Source organism: Bombina bombina, chromosome 7 (genome assembly GCF_027579735.1).
Source record: "Bombina bombina isolate aBomBom1 chromosome 7, aBomBom1.pri, whole genome shotgun sequence".
Lineage (NCBI taxonomy): Eukaryota > Metazoa > Chordata > Amphibia > Anura > Bombinatoridae > Bombina > Bombina bombina.
The window spans coordinates 120,271,002-120,285,027 of record NC_069505.1 but is presented as its reverse complement, the minus strand read 5'-3'; the positions used below and the strand labels follow the sequence as shown (position 1 = coordinate 120,285,027).

The 14,026-nt window shown below is 38.5% G+C and overlaps 1 protein-coding gene across 10 annotated transcripts in view; it reads left to right on the top strand.

The window, feature by feature from the left end:
* PPFIBP2 (PPFIA binding protein 2) overlaps positions 1–14,026 on the top strand; it is a 315,010-nt gene that overhangs the window by 159,660 nt on the left and 141,324 nt on the right. The gene's annotated exons all lie outside the window — the stretch shown is intronic.

The window sequence follows — 14,026 nt, the reverse complement described above, 5'->3', positions numbered from 1 at the left end:
AAACAGGAGGAATGAAACCTGTTGAAAAACGGATGACTTGCACTATGACATATTCACCTAATATTGGGATTGTAGCACAATCAGTGAAGGACCATTGGGATCTACTGACCACAGACCAACAATTACCTTTCAAAGAATTCTCCCCACCAAGGATGGGATATAAAAGAGGGCGTAACCTCCAAGATATGCTGATGATCACTGATCCAAGACATGCCTACATCAAGGAAACATGGTTAAAATCGAAGAAACAGGGATGCTTTAAGTGCCTTGGATGCACAACGTGCAATTCGATGATCCAGAGCAAAACCTTCCATCATCCGCACACAAATCAGAGTTTTAAGATCCAACACCATCTAACCTGCTCTACCCCATTTGTGGTCTACCTGTTGAATTGCACATGTGGGATGTATTACGTCGGTAAGACGGATGATGACATCAAGAAGAGGATGGCTAACCATCGGAGTGCCATCAGGACTGCACTCAAGGATGGTACATCGGAACAACCGGTGGCACGCCATTTTATACAGATGAACCACACTGTGAAGGACTTGCGCTTCATACTTATTGATCATGTACCACCTTTGATACGGGGAGGCAACAGAAAGAAGAAACTCCTACAAATTGAGGCCAAGTGGATCCATAGACTTGGAACAGTACAACCAGGAGGATTGAACACAAATGTGGACTGGCATTGTTTCCTGTAGTACCTTTTCTAGGGACATAACTGGTAGGATGTCTATAAACATCCCATTTGTTAATGAGAGTCCATGTACACTTTATTAAATACTTGTGGACATATTAAGAATCCACACTTAGCCTACCTACTAGAGATCTCTTGTAATACCATACTCTGGGAGATACGAAGTTCCATTTTCAGGTAGGACTTTAATGATATATTGCCATACTGTCATGTGTTCAACAATTAGTGTACCCAGTTGGTTAATCTGGCCTTGAGTTAATTTAGACATATGTGGTGTCCTGGATATCTCACTTGTCTATATGCTTAGACCCCTATTAAGAAACCACAGGATTTAGATCATCCCCAATACACTCTATGATTTTCCATTTTGAAAGTAACTATTGACCCAATCATTATGCCGAGAGCAAGTCAGTATGTCTAGTACAGGACATTTTTGATCCAATAGTTAACTTATATATTGGCCTTTGTAACATTATAACACACGTCTCATAATTTAGATTCGTGTTAGATTTTGATTGAATAATTGGCGGCTACAGATTCCTCAATGTTTGATCCCCTTTAGAAGATTTAATTACACCCATTATAGTCCTAGAGATTCTCTTAGAGTATATTATACACCAGTGAGCTTTAATTCCCATAACCGCTGTTATTTCTATCACTGGATAACTCCCAATGTGTTAGTTTATAATTAACCGCATATCTAGTTGCCACATAAGTATGTTCTTAATAAGCGAAACATTATTCGATCTGATTATTACACTAGCTATGTTTATATCATGACATCGTTTGTTGGGTTGCCATGGTGACCTAGTACAGACCTACGTAGCATGGCCTCGGTTTGGTGTGGTTGGTGACGCCACGATAGGTTGCTATGGCATTGCATAACAACGCTTAGGGCACTGATTTTCAATAGCGGGTCAAGATGCTAACCCGGATGCTGACACGCCCCCTCCGACCATGCGGTAGCCAGCGTGACGGCTAATGGCGGAGTACCCTCCGAGGTTTTAGATGCTTTTGATGCACAGTAAGTTGCCTGTTAGTTAAGTGAGTAAATGTCTCTGAGCATGTTATACGCGGTATTAATAAGCTACTTCTCCTGGCAACAACAAGTCTAGTGAACTCCTTATGTTTTGATTACAGAGTGTATTATAAGAAGGCAGATTTATTATTTACTATCTGTTGGCATATTCCACAGCCATTCACTACACTGTCATTGACACCTTAATACAGTACACTATATATGGTTATATCACACATGTGCTTTGTCAAAGTATACACTTTGTTGATATTATACAGAAATGTAATTGTTTTTGTTTAACATACATCCCCTATTGATTGCTTTGGATGTATTTTGATTGGCTGAAATTTGATGAGGGAGGGGTTTGAGTCATTATTTAACATTGCTTGTTTCACATTTTGGGTTGTCTGAGGAAGGGGTGAATGCCCCGAAACGTCACTGCCGAATAAATATTTGTTGTTTTGAAATCCAGTGAGTGCTTATTCCTATTCAGATTGTTCATTCCGTTAAGCACCCTGGTCTGTGTCTGGGTTGGCCAGTGAGAGTGCACTAAATCGAAGTCTCTGTTATATCGTGTAGCACCCACTGCCTCGCTACCCTCCCTGTCTTCAGCCATCATCACTTTTGGATACACTTGGGTGACACTTGCACTTTGTTGTGGACTATGGATACACCTGTACTGATCAGTGCCTCACAGGGCCTGCCTGTAATAGCACCATCAGATGTAGAGGGAGCTGATACACTCTCCCTGACTGAGGTGGATGCAGCAAGAATTTTATTTGAACATGAGGAAATCACTACAGATACTGAATCCATCCAAACCCTATATTTGAATTTATTAAAACTGAAGAAAAGAGAGGTAGACCTACATCTACATGGGGTCTACTTATCGGAATACTACAAAAAGAAAATGATTCCTAAGGGGTTCAGGATACACAGTGTACCCACGATTGGGAGAAACAGTGAATTTTGCAAAAAATGGTGTGCAGTGCTAAATAAGTGTTCCTTGGATCTATTGTTGTTGGTGGTGGAAGAAGTTAGAGTCCTACTTAATAAAACCAAGGAAGAAATCGGGATATTTGATACCATGAAAGGCCCCATCTTGGTACAGGATCAGAGTGATAACTGGTTGAATAAACTTACAAACCAAGTCAAAGAATATAAGGACTCCCTGATAACCTTTAAAAATAAGAAATTACAACAAGTAATTGAGGACTACAGGGAGAGACAGGTATACAAGTGGCTCTTGAGCCCTGAGGAGAGGCAGAATTACAGGCCTAGGCGACCCCGCCGCCAGAGGGTATACACCAGAAGACAACTGAATACTGTGGATACAAGCTCAGGTTCTGACACAGATACTCCAGGACTACATGAGTATGCAAGTCCCTCAACTTCCCAGGTGCATTTTTTAGGGGTGACTACAAGGTCAAGCCACCGAAAAAAGGAAGGAGACCACATCCAAGAAGGAGTGGGACTCACCGGAAGACCACCACGACGTGGACGAACCAGGAGAATATAGTGCTGAATCTATCTGATCGCTTGCTTAATAAAGCAGAATTGACACTCCTCAATAGAGGTTTGACATTTGTCCCTACACATAGACCAGACGAATTTGATACTTGGTTGGACATCCAAAAATTTAAAAGAAATCTTAAGCTCAAAGATCATTTTAAAATGACAGAACAGCAAGAAATGGGGACCATCTTTAGAAACAAGAGCACATTTGACCCTCAACACACTGCTGCCAGTATACAAACCTACACTAGATTGGTCTTACAGGATGCTGCAACAATGCCGAAAGAATTATTCAGACACAACATCTCCAAAGAGGAACGTGTGGCAATTGAGAGTCTGGCCCGCGATCCTAACATTGTGATCCGCAATGCGGACAAAGGTGGGGCCATTGTAGTCCTGAATTATAAGGATTACAAAGAAGAAATACTCTCACAATTAAATGATGACCGGGTATACCTACCTCTCAAGAAGGATCCTACCAAGCTATTTCAAGAACGGATTGACAATCTACTGCTTGAAGGTGTAGTGGAAGGTTGGGTCAATAAAGGTACATATGATTGGTTGAGGGTGGCATATCCGATTTGCCCTATTCTCTATACCCTGCCCAAAGTACACAAGAGCCTGGAGAAACCCCCTGGACGCCCGATCGTGTCTGCAAGGGGTTCTTTGTTGAGCCCTTTGGCAAAGTGGATTGATTCATTTCTCCAACCACTGGTGAGACACATGAAATCATACGTTAAAGATTCGAGTGACGTATTGGGTCATCTCTCGCAGGTTCAAAATCTATCTACAGATGACTACTTGGTGTCTATGGATGTCACAAGCCTATATACCATCATCCCACATCAAGATGGAATGAGAGCAGTCACAAAGGCTCTCTCTAGATATCCTTATGTCGGGCCTAGCAGTACCTATATTATCAAGATCCTCGAAATATGTTTGACTTTAAACTTCTTCAGGTTTGAATCTAAATACTACCAACAAATCACGGGGACCGCCATGGGGTCAAACATGGCCCCATCATATGCGAACTTATTTATGGAGGATTATGAATCCAACACCATGAAGGTCTATGAGATTCCTGAAATTATCAAGTACATGAGATACATCGATGATGTGCTATTGGTGTGGAGAGGTACAGAAGAACATCTACAGAGGTGGATACAAGACCTCAATGATCTACCACATCCGGTGAAATTTAAGATGGTGGCCAGCAAAGAAGCCATTGACTTCCTAGACGTGAGAATACTTAAGGAGAATGGGCAATTAGAAACCACCATGTACCATAAACCTACAGACAGGAACTCCCTATTGTTGGCAAGTAGTAGCCACCCAAGATCTCTCATCAGAGCCATCCCATTGGCACAACTCTACCGAGTAGTGAGGAACAACTCTATAAGGAATAATGGCCAAAGACAGCTAGAAGAAATGTCAACCAAATTTCTACAGAGGGGATATTCCTACACAACCATTCAAAAAGCCCATAAAATAGCCAAGAGTACAGAAAGGAGCACCCTACTGAAAACAGGAGGAATGAAACCTGTTGAAAAACGGATGACTTGCACTATGACATATTCACCTAATATTGGGATTGTAGCACAATCAGTGAAGGACCATTGGGATCTACTGACCACAGACCAACAATTACCTTTCAAAGAATTCTCCCCACCAAGGATGGGATATAAAAGAGGGCGTAACCTCCAAGATATGCTGATGATCACTGATCCAAGACATGCCTACATCAAGGAAACATGGTTAAAATCAAAGAAACAGGGATTCTTTAAGTGCCTTGGATGCACAACGTGCAATTCGATGATCCAGAGCAAAACCTTCCATCATCCGCACACAAATCAGAGTTTTAAGATCCAACACCATCTAACCTGCTCTACCCCATTTGTGGTCTACCTGTTGAATTGCACATGTGGGATGTATTACGTCGGTAAGACGGATGATGACATCAAGAAGAGGATGGCTAACCATCGGAGTGCCATCAGGACTGCACTCAAGGATGGTACATTGGAACAACCGGTGGCACGCCATTTTATACAGATGAACCACACTGTGAAGGACTTGCGCTTCATACTTATTGATCATGTACCACCTTTGATAAGGGGAGGCAACAGAAAGAAGAAACTCCTACAAATTGAGGCCAAGTGGATCCATAGACTTGGAACAGTACAACCAGGAGGATTGAACACAAATGTGGACTGGCATTGTTTCCTGTAGTACCTTTTCTAGGGACATAACTGGTAGGATGTCTATAAACATCCCATTTGTTAATGAGAGTCCATGTACACTTTATTAAATACTTGTGGACATATTAAGAATCCACACTTAGCCTACCTACTAGAGATCTCTTGTAATACCATACTCTGGGAGATACGAAGTTCCATTTTCAGGTAGGACTTTAATGATATATTGCCATACTGTCATGTGTTCAACAATTAGTGTACCCAGTTGGTTAATCTGGCCTTGAGTTAATTTAGACATATGTGGTGTCCTGGATATCTCACTTGTCTATATGCTTAGACCCCTATTAAGAAACCACAGGATTTAGATCATCCCCAATACACTCTATGATTTTCCATTTTGAAAGTAACTATTGACCCAATCATTATGCCGAGAGCAAGTCAGTATGTCTAGTACAGGACATTTTTGATCCAATAGTTAACTTATATATTGGCCTTTGTAACATTATAACACACGTCTCATAATTTAGATTTGTGTTAGATTTTGATTGAATAATTGGCGGCTACAGATTCCTCAATGTTTGATCCCCTTTAGAAGATTTAATTACACCCATTATAGTCCTAGAGATTCTCTTAGAGTATATTATACACCAGTGAGCTTTAATTCCCATAACCGCTGTTATTTCTATCACTGGATAACTCCCAATGTGTTAGTTTATAATTAACCGCATATCTAGTTGCCACATAAGTATGTTCTTAATAAGCGAAACATTATTCGATCTGATTATTACACTAGCTATGTTTATATCATGACATCGTTTGTTGGGTTGCCATGGTGACCTAGTACAGACCTACGTAGCATGGCCTCGGTTTGGTGTGGTTGGTGACGACACGATAGGTTGCTATGGCAACGCATAACAACGCTTAGGGCACTGATTTTCAATAGCGGGTCAAGATGCTAACCCGGATGCTGACACGCCCCCTCCGACCATGCGGTAGCCAGCGTGACGGCTAATGGCGGAGTACCCTCCGAGGTTTTAGATGCTTTTGATGCACAGTAAGTTGCCTGTTAGTTAAGTGAGTAAATGTCTCTGAGCATGTTATACGCGGTATTAATAAGCTACTTCTCCTGGCAACAACAAGTCTAGTGAACTCCTTATGTTTTGATTACAGAGTGTATTATAAGAAGGCAGATTTATTATTTACTATCTGTTGGCATATTCCACAGCCATTCACTACACTGTCATTGACACCTTAATACAGTACACTATATATGGTTATATCACACATGTGCTTTGTCAAAGTATACACTTTGTTGATATTATACAGAAATGTAATTGTTTTTGTTTAACATACATCCCCTATTGATTGCTTTGGATGTATTTTGATTGGCTGAAATTTGATGAGGGAGGGGTTTGAGTCATTATTTAACATTGCTTGTTTCACATTTTGGGTTGTCTGAGGAAGGGGTGAATGCCCCGAAACGTCACTGCCGAATAAATATTTGTTGTTTTGAAATCCAGTGAGTGCTTATTCCTATTCAGATTGTTCATTCCGTTAAGCACCCTGGTCTGTGTCTGGGTTGGCCAGTGAGAGTGCACTAAATCGAAATATATATATATTCAAAATCATCACCTTTTGTATAAATGAACACTGTACCAACTGTTCTTCCTCTTCTTAAACAAATCTTACAGAAGAACATAGACATTTTACATGAGATTCTCAAAGCTAAACGCTATTTAAATGAACATTAAAGTATTTTAAATACGTAAGGATATGTTTAGACTGTAAGTTAGGATGGGGAATTTTTGCACACCTTTGAAAAACTTTATCCCAATGTTTTTTAGAAATATGGTATTGTGAGAATAGGTGGCACAAATGAATGCTATTTCCCTATGTATAATGAATGGTATTGGTTTGGTTTTGCTGTTACTGATGATTCAGTTTCCTAAATTAAATTTGGTAAGTTTAGCGAGTGTCGCTGTGAATGCTATATGGCGCAAATGGATGCTATTCCTCAATGTGTAATGTGTTGTGTTAGTTCCAATATAGTAAGTTTAGCGTGTCGCTATGTCTTAATTTTAGAAATTGTGTTCTTGTATATGCTCCACTTGTATCGCTATATGTAATAGAATACTCCTTATTTGTAAATACGACCAAAGTACTGGATATAATTAATACAATTTTATTAAATCATAAAAAATATATATATATATTGGCATAATATTAAATTGACACCGGTGTCTATTGGTAATTAGTAAAATACTTTTAAAACAGATAAAATACGTTAAAATCTTAATTATCACAGGTTATGTTTTTAACATTATCTATGATGCATTTGTATAAACGATACTTTGTATATAGTTCAGATTTGTAATTTCTGGTTTCTTGTTTAGGCTTTAATTTACCATACAATTGGGCAAGGTATATGCGATATCTGTCACACTAAATAAATGTGTGCGAAATAGTACCTTAAAGTGTATCTGTTTGATGACACTTTATTAGTTGAAGGATAGTGCGGTTAAATAATTGCCGCTGTTTTTGGATTCCTTCAATGACTTCGCTTGCTTTAGTCGCTATGGGATTTTTTCGGTGTTGAATTGCACAAGCGGTTAAATATAAGCCGCTGGATGATCCTTTCTGTGGTTGGTGATCAGCCTTCTGAAAAGAATATGGGTTGGTGTTTTCTTTGTGGTTGTTTTGGGCTTTACCTTGATGTGAATGTTTGTGTGGTTCCCGTGACCGCTCTGTTTCTTTTTCTCTTGTCGGTCAGTGACCGATCGAACTCCTTAAGGGTTGAAGGTTCCTGATGTTATCTTTAGTGCGGTTATATTTCAACCGTCAAGTGAGGATTCCTATGCCGCTTCGGTAGGCTGTTCTGTGTCTTTGTTTCTTCTTTGTCGGTCAGTGACCGATCTGGCTGCTGTAGTTTCAAAGTGTGCAGCTACAAAGGTGTTAAAGAAGTTACCACTGTAACTGTTTGATGTTTAGTGCGATTAAAGGGACATTATACACTCATTTTTTCTTTGCATAAATATTTTGTAGATGATCTATTTATATAGCCCATAAAGTTTTTAAAAAAAAATAAATGTATAGTTTTGCTTATTTTTAAATAACATTGCTCTGATTTTCAGACTCCTAACCAAGCCCCAAAGTTTTATGTGAATACCGTCAGCTACCTTCTCCAGCTTGCTCCTGTTTGTGTAAAGGGTCTTTTCATATGCAAAAGAAGGGGGAAGGGGGAGTGTCTTATTTCCCACTTGCAGTGGGCTTTCCAGCTACCTTTTCAACAGAGCCAAACTGACAGCTTCTAAGTAAGTTTTTAAACAGTTTTATACTGAATTTTTATATCAGTATCTATGCATCTTATTCTTTATAGTAGTGTCTATTACATGCAGTTATATGAAAATGAGTGTATACTGTCCCTTTAAATATACGCCGCCAAATGGATTTTTGTAGTTTCAGATGGATTTAGCTGAAAATACAGTTTCTTTGATATGTAGTTAGAAGCGCTCCTCTCGTGTCTCTCAAATCCGTGTATTGGTGCTCTGGTATCTACGCGTTTTCGGCTTCAAAGCCTTTGTCAAAAGGAGCCGAAATGCGTAGATACCAGAGCACCAATACACGGATTTGAGAGACGAGAGAAGCGCTTCTAACTACATATCAAAGAAACTGTATTTTGAGCTAAATCCATCTGAAACTACAAATATCCATTTGGCGGAGTATATTTAACCGCACTAAACATCAAACAGTTACAGTGGTAACTTCTTCAACACCTTTGTAGCTGCACACTTTGAAACTACAGCAGCCAGATCGGTCACTGACCGACAAAGAAGAAACAAAGACACAGAACAGCCTACCGAAGCGGCATAGGAATCCTCACTTGACGGTTGAAATATAACCGCACTAAAGATAACATCAGGAACCTTCAACCCTTAAGGAGTTCGATCGGTCACTGACCGACAAGAGAAAAAGAAACAGAGCGGTCACGGGAACCACACAAACATTCACATCAAGGTAAAGCCCAAAACAACCACAAAGAAAACACCAACCCATATTCTTTTCAGAAGGCTGATCACCAACCACAGAAAGGATCATCCAGCGGCTTATATTTAACCGCTTGTGCGATTCAACACCGAAAAAATCCCATAGCGACTAAAGCAAGCGAAGTCATTGAAGGAATCCAAAAACAGCGGCAATTATTTAACCGCACTATCCTTCAACTAATAAAGTGTCATCAAACAGATACACTTTAAGGTACTATTTCGCACACATTTATTTAGTGTGACAGATATTGCATATACCTTGCCCAATTGTATGGTAAATTAAAGCCTAAACAAGAAACCAGAAATTACAAATCTGAACTATATACAAAGTATCGTTTATACAAATGCATCATAGATAATGTTAAAAACATAACCTGTGATAATTAAGATTTTAACGTATTTTATCTGTTTTAAAAGTATTTTACTAATTACCAATAGACACCGGTGTCAATTTAATATTATGCCAATATATATATATATATTTTATGATTTAATAAAATTGTATTAATTATATCCAGTACTTTGGTCGTATTTACAAATAAGGAGTATTCTATTACATATAGCGATACAAGTGGAGCATATACAAGAACACAATTTCTAAAATTAAGACATAGCGACACGCTAAACTTACTATATTGGAACTAACACAACACATTACACATTGAGGAATAGCATCCATTTGCGCCATATAGCATTCACAGCGACACTCGCTAAACTTACCAAATTTAATTTAGGAAACTGAATCATCATTAACAACAAAACCAAACCAATACCATTCATTATACATAGGGAAATAGCATTCATTTGTGCCACCTATTCTCACAATACCATATTAAAGTATTTTATGTGCATAGAGGTAAAGAACACTAAATCCATATCGTGCACCTCCCTCTAATTCTGGCTGCTGCCATTATGAAACCTAAGTTACACTGCAGGTATCTGACAGAGAGGGTTACTGCACACGTGCAAACACATCAGCACTGGAATGTAGTAAAAGATAGAGTTCAACAATGCAGCACCCATGACTATAGGGAGTCAAGGAATAACCTCAATACTATGCTTATAAAATGTATTTAGCGTTTGATGTCCCTTTTTAACCCCTTCCTGCCGTTAGGACGCTCCATGCCGTCCTAACCACGCTGGGCTTTTATACTAAAGCGGTAATGGCTCCCTAACTGGGATTGCAGGCTGTAGGGCATGCCTAGCATCATAGGCACTCCCCCCAACTCAATCCATCATTGAAATCACACGATCACATGTTTTAAATTTTTTACTTATTTGTTACATCAGACCAAAGTAAACAAATAAGTACCGGCAGGAAGGGGTTAATAGAACATGTAACCCAATGTGATTTATTTATTTTTCGTGATAGAGCATACAGTTTTAAATAACTTTCCAATTTACTTTTTATTAAATGTGCTTCATTCTCTTGGTATCCTTTATTGAAGGAGCCATGATGCATTACTGGGAGCTAGCTGAGCAAAAGAGGTAAGCAAATGACAAGAGGCATTTAGTGCAGCTAGCTGGCAGTACATTGCTGATCCTGAGTCTTCCTAGGTACACTTTTCATGAAAGGATACCAAGAGAAATAATATTTCATAATTCAGACCGAGGGTTAGGTTTACCAAGTGCATACACTGTTGGCATTTAACATTGCACAAGCATTTCTTGTGCAATGCTGCCTCCTGCACATTCGTGACCAATTGGGGGAGTCAATCATCCTGATCAGATTGGGATGATTGCAGTCCGACGCTTCTTAACTTGCGTTTCCGGTGAGCCGGAAACTTCAGGCGTAGAAATCGGCATCCACTGCTTAATAAATCTACCCCAAAGCCTGCAATTTTTTTTAAACTTTTTAGTTTTGACTTGACTGACCTTTTAAGTACAGAACTGGAAATTATCTGCATACAATGAATGTTTTAAAGGCAATTTAAACTGTCAATTGATGATTTATGAAACTCTGCACATTGTGTTAGCAAAGTAAAAACCTGCTGAGTATATTTATCTCACGTGATTGTGAGGAATCAATGGTAAATCACACATGCACTGCTCTAAGCAGTTACTGTGTAATATGTAGCTGGTTCATACAATAAGCTGCTGTAAAATACTTTTGGCCTCTTTAGGGAACATGCAAAAGCCTGCAACTAAATAGTGTACATTGCAGTGTTTTTATTTTGATTAATAAAATGTATTGGAGATTTTGAATGTAATGTTATTTGTTAGACCTGAGTATTTTATAATTGTAATATAAAAAGTTGTGTCACAGTAACAGAAGTGCAGTCCCTTATCTTACACCCTTGTATATTGGGAACATTGTTCAACTATAAATCTCTTGAGCTCATATTCATTAGTGCAATCTACACACACTTGAAGATCTGGTTATCTCTTGGCAGGTAGCCAAACGCAGTACAAATGTATTGTGTAAAATGTAGTGTACACTAAATAGAACGATCAGGTGGAAGTGTCGCCTTTATAATGACATTGGTATGAAAAAGAGAGATGTATGTTCAGAAGTTTGTGGATTTTCTCATTTACTTTTCTTGCTGAAACTAGTGGACCATGGTGTTGCTTTTTGGTCACATTTTTTATAAGAACAATCTGTAATTCCTTTATTAAAAAGTGCAAAAATCTTTTAAAAGTGTGCGTGTATAGTATAAAAATTAAATTATGTGTAGTAAAACACATTAGCTTTAAACTTTCATTATTTATTTTGTTCCATTTTCCTGTAATTACACTTTAAAATTGATGGTTTTCTCAATTCCACTGAGTCTCTAAAAGCTAATGCAGAGCCTCCATATTGGAACCTATGTTTTCCTTTTATTTATACTGCGGAGGACATTTCAGGACAGATCTAAAACAGACAGTGAAAGACAGTGTGCAAACAAGGCCATAATGAACTCAAGATTGTTACAGTATCTAATGAGGTTTCCACACTCTCTCTTACTGTCTGCTTTATCTGTCCCTAATTGTTCTCAGCAAAAGAGATAAGGAGATATCTAGGTTCCAACATGGCAGTGTCTGCCCAATACTTTATCAAAACGAATCCTTTCTCCTTATATACAATATTTAAACAACTAATACTATTTTAAGCATTTCATCTGGTTGACTGTGACTCCTCCACCAGCATGGAAAAAAACAGCATATTAATCCTAAATTTTCCAAAAACGTACATTTTTATAATGCCCTTTCTAACATGCAGAAAAGGAAAAAATATTTTAATGCCAATCCCTTTAAGGGGAAATTGTACATTAATAACATTAGCAGGCCTGTTTTACTTGCATTCTTAGCTCATTGTTATGGGCATGTGCTAGGTGTTGGTTTTAATGAGAACAAAACGGCTTATTCAAATACAGAAATATATATGAAAGAACAATTCCCTGTTCATGTAATACACGGCAGTATAATGAGTAATTTGCAACACATTTTATAGTACAGCGCCCCTTTAATCCTTTATGTTTCACATTGCATTACATTATATGGCAATGCATTTCACTCCTCTCAGTCAATGGCCTAATTTTATAGACCAAACACCAGCTGGTGACAAACCTGCTTAAGGGCCTGGCCGCTGAAGTCTTCCCTCCTAATTATGGGATTACACTATATTACTATATTTTACAGCTATGTAACTTGTGGTAATGGGCAGATATATACAATTAAAGCCACAATATCAACATATCTCTTTAAATCCAGTCAAGATGAAAAGCAGGTCCCAATTAAATCAGGTGCCAATGTGGTGCTTCATGTAGAGTGAATACTGTAAATTTTTTTTCATCACTGACAACACTTGGACTCGGTAAATCCTCTGTGATCTAAAAATATCATCCCTGCGACTGATCAGTGAGTTCAAGTGGTTGTATTCTCATCAAAAGGCTTCTCCGCTTGGCAGGCTATAAAGGGTTACATGTGAAGTCAACAAACTCATTGTTCATTCCACGTTGTGTGAGGTGCAGTGAAATGCCACATTTGCTTCCCATTTGCAGCGCACTTAACTGCTAAATATCAGTCTCTACTGTTTTGGTTAGGAACGTGGATAAAGAAAGTCTGGGATCTCATTTGCGTATTTATAGAAGGGTATGCAGCTATTAATTATCTTTTATGAATATAGTATTTTACTGGGCTTAAAAGTAAGGTGCCTGAGGACTCCTGTGTTTTTTTTTTTTTTGTTTTTTTCCATTCTCGTGGCGGACAGACAGATGTAAATCTGTTACTGTCCTCAGAAAATGCAGAGACAGTGCAGACTTATTGCTTTGCTGAATGCTGGAGATGTACACTGAGTTATAATTGCGTCCAAATGCCCCTATGCTCTCAGCTTGACTGTGTCTTCTGAGGTAGGTGTTTTGCTGGCTACATATGTTGTAAAGTTACTGTATCCAATAATGAGCAATAACTTTCTGTATGTAAAAACCACATGCAGATAAACTGTTCTACAGAATGTTTAATAATTTATGGTTTTGTATAGTTATGTAAATGAAAAGGGTTACCCACAGTTTTTGGTATATTCTTCTTGATACTCTGCCTCCTTATTCCTATGTAATTTAAAAATCAAATGTACATTTTC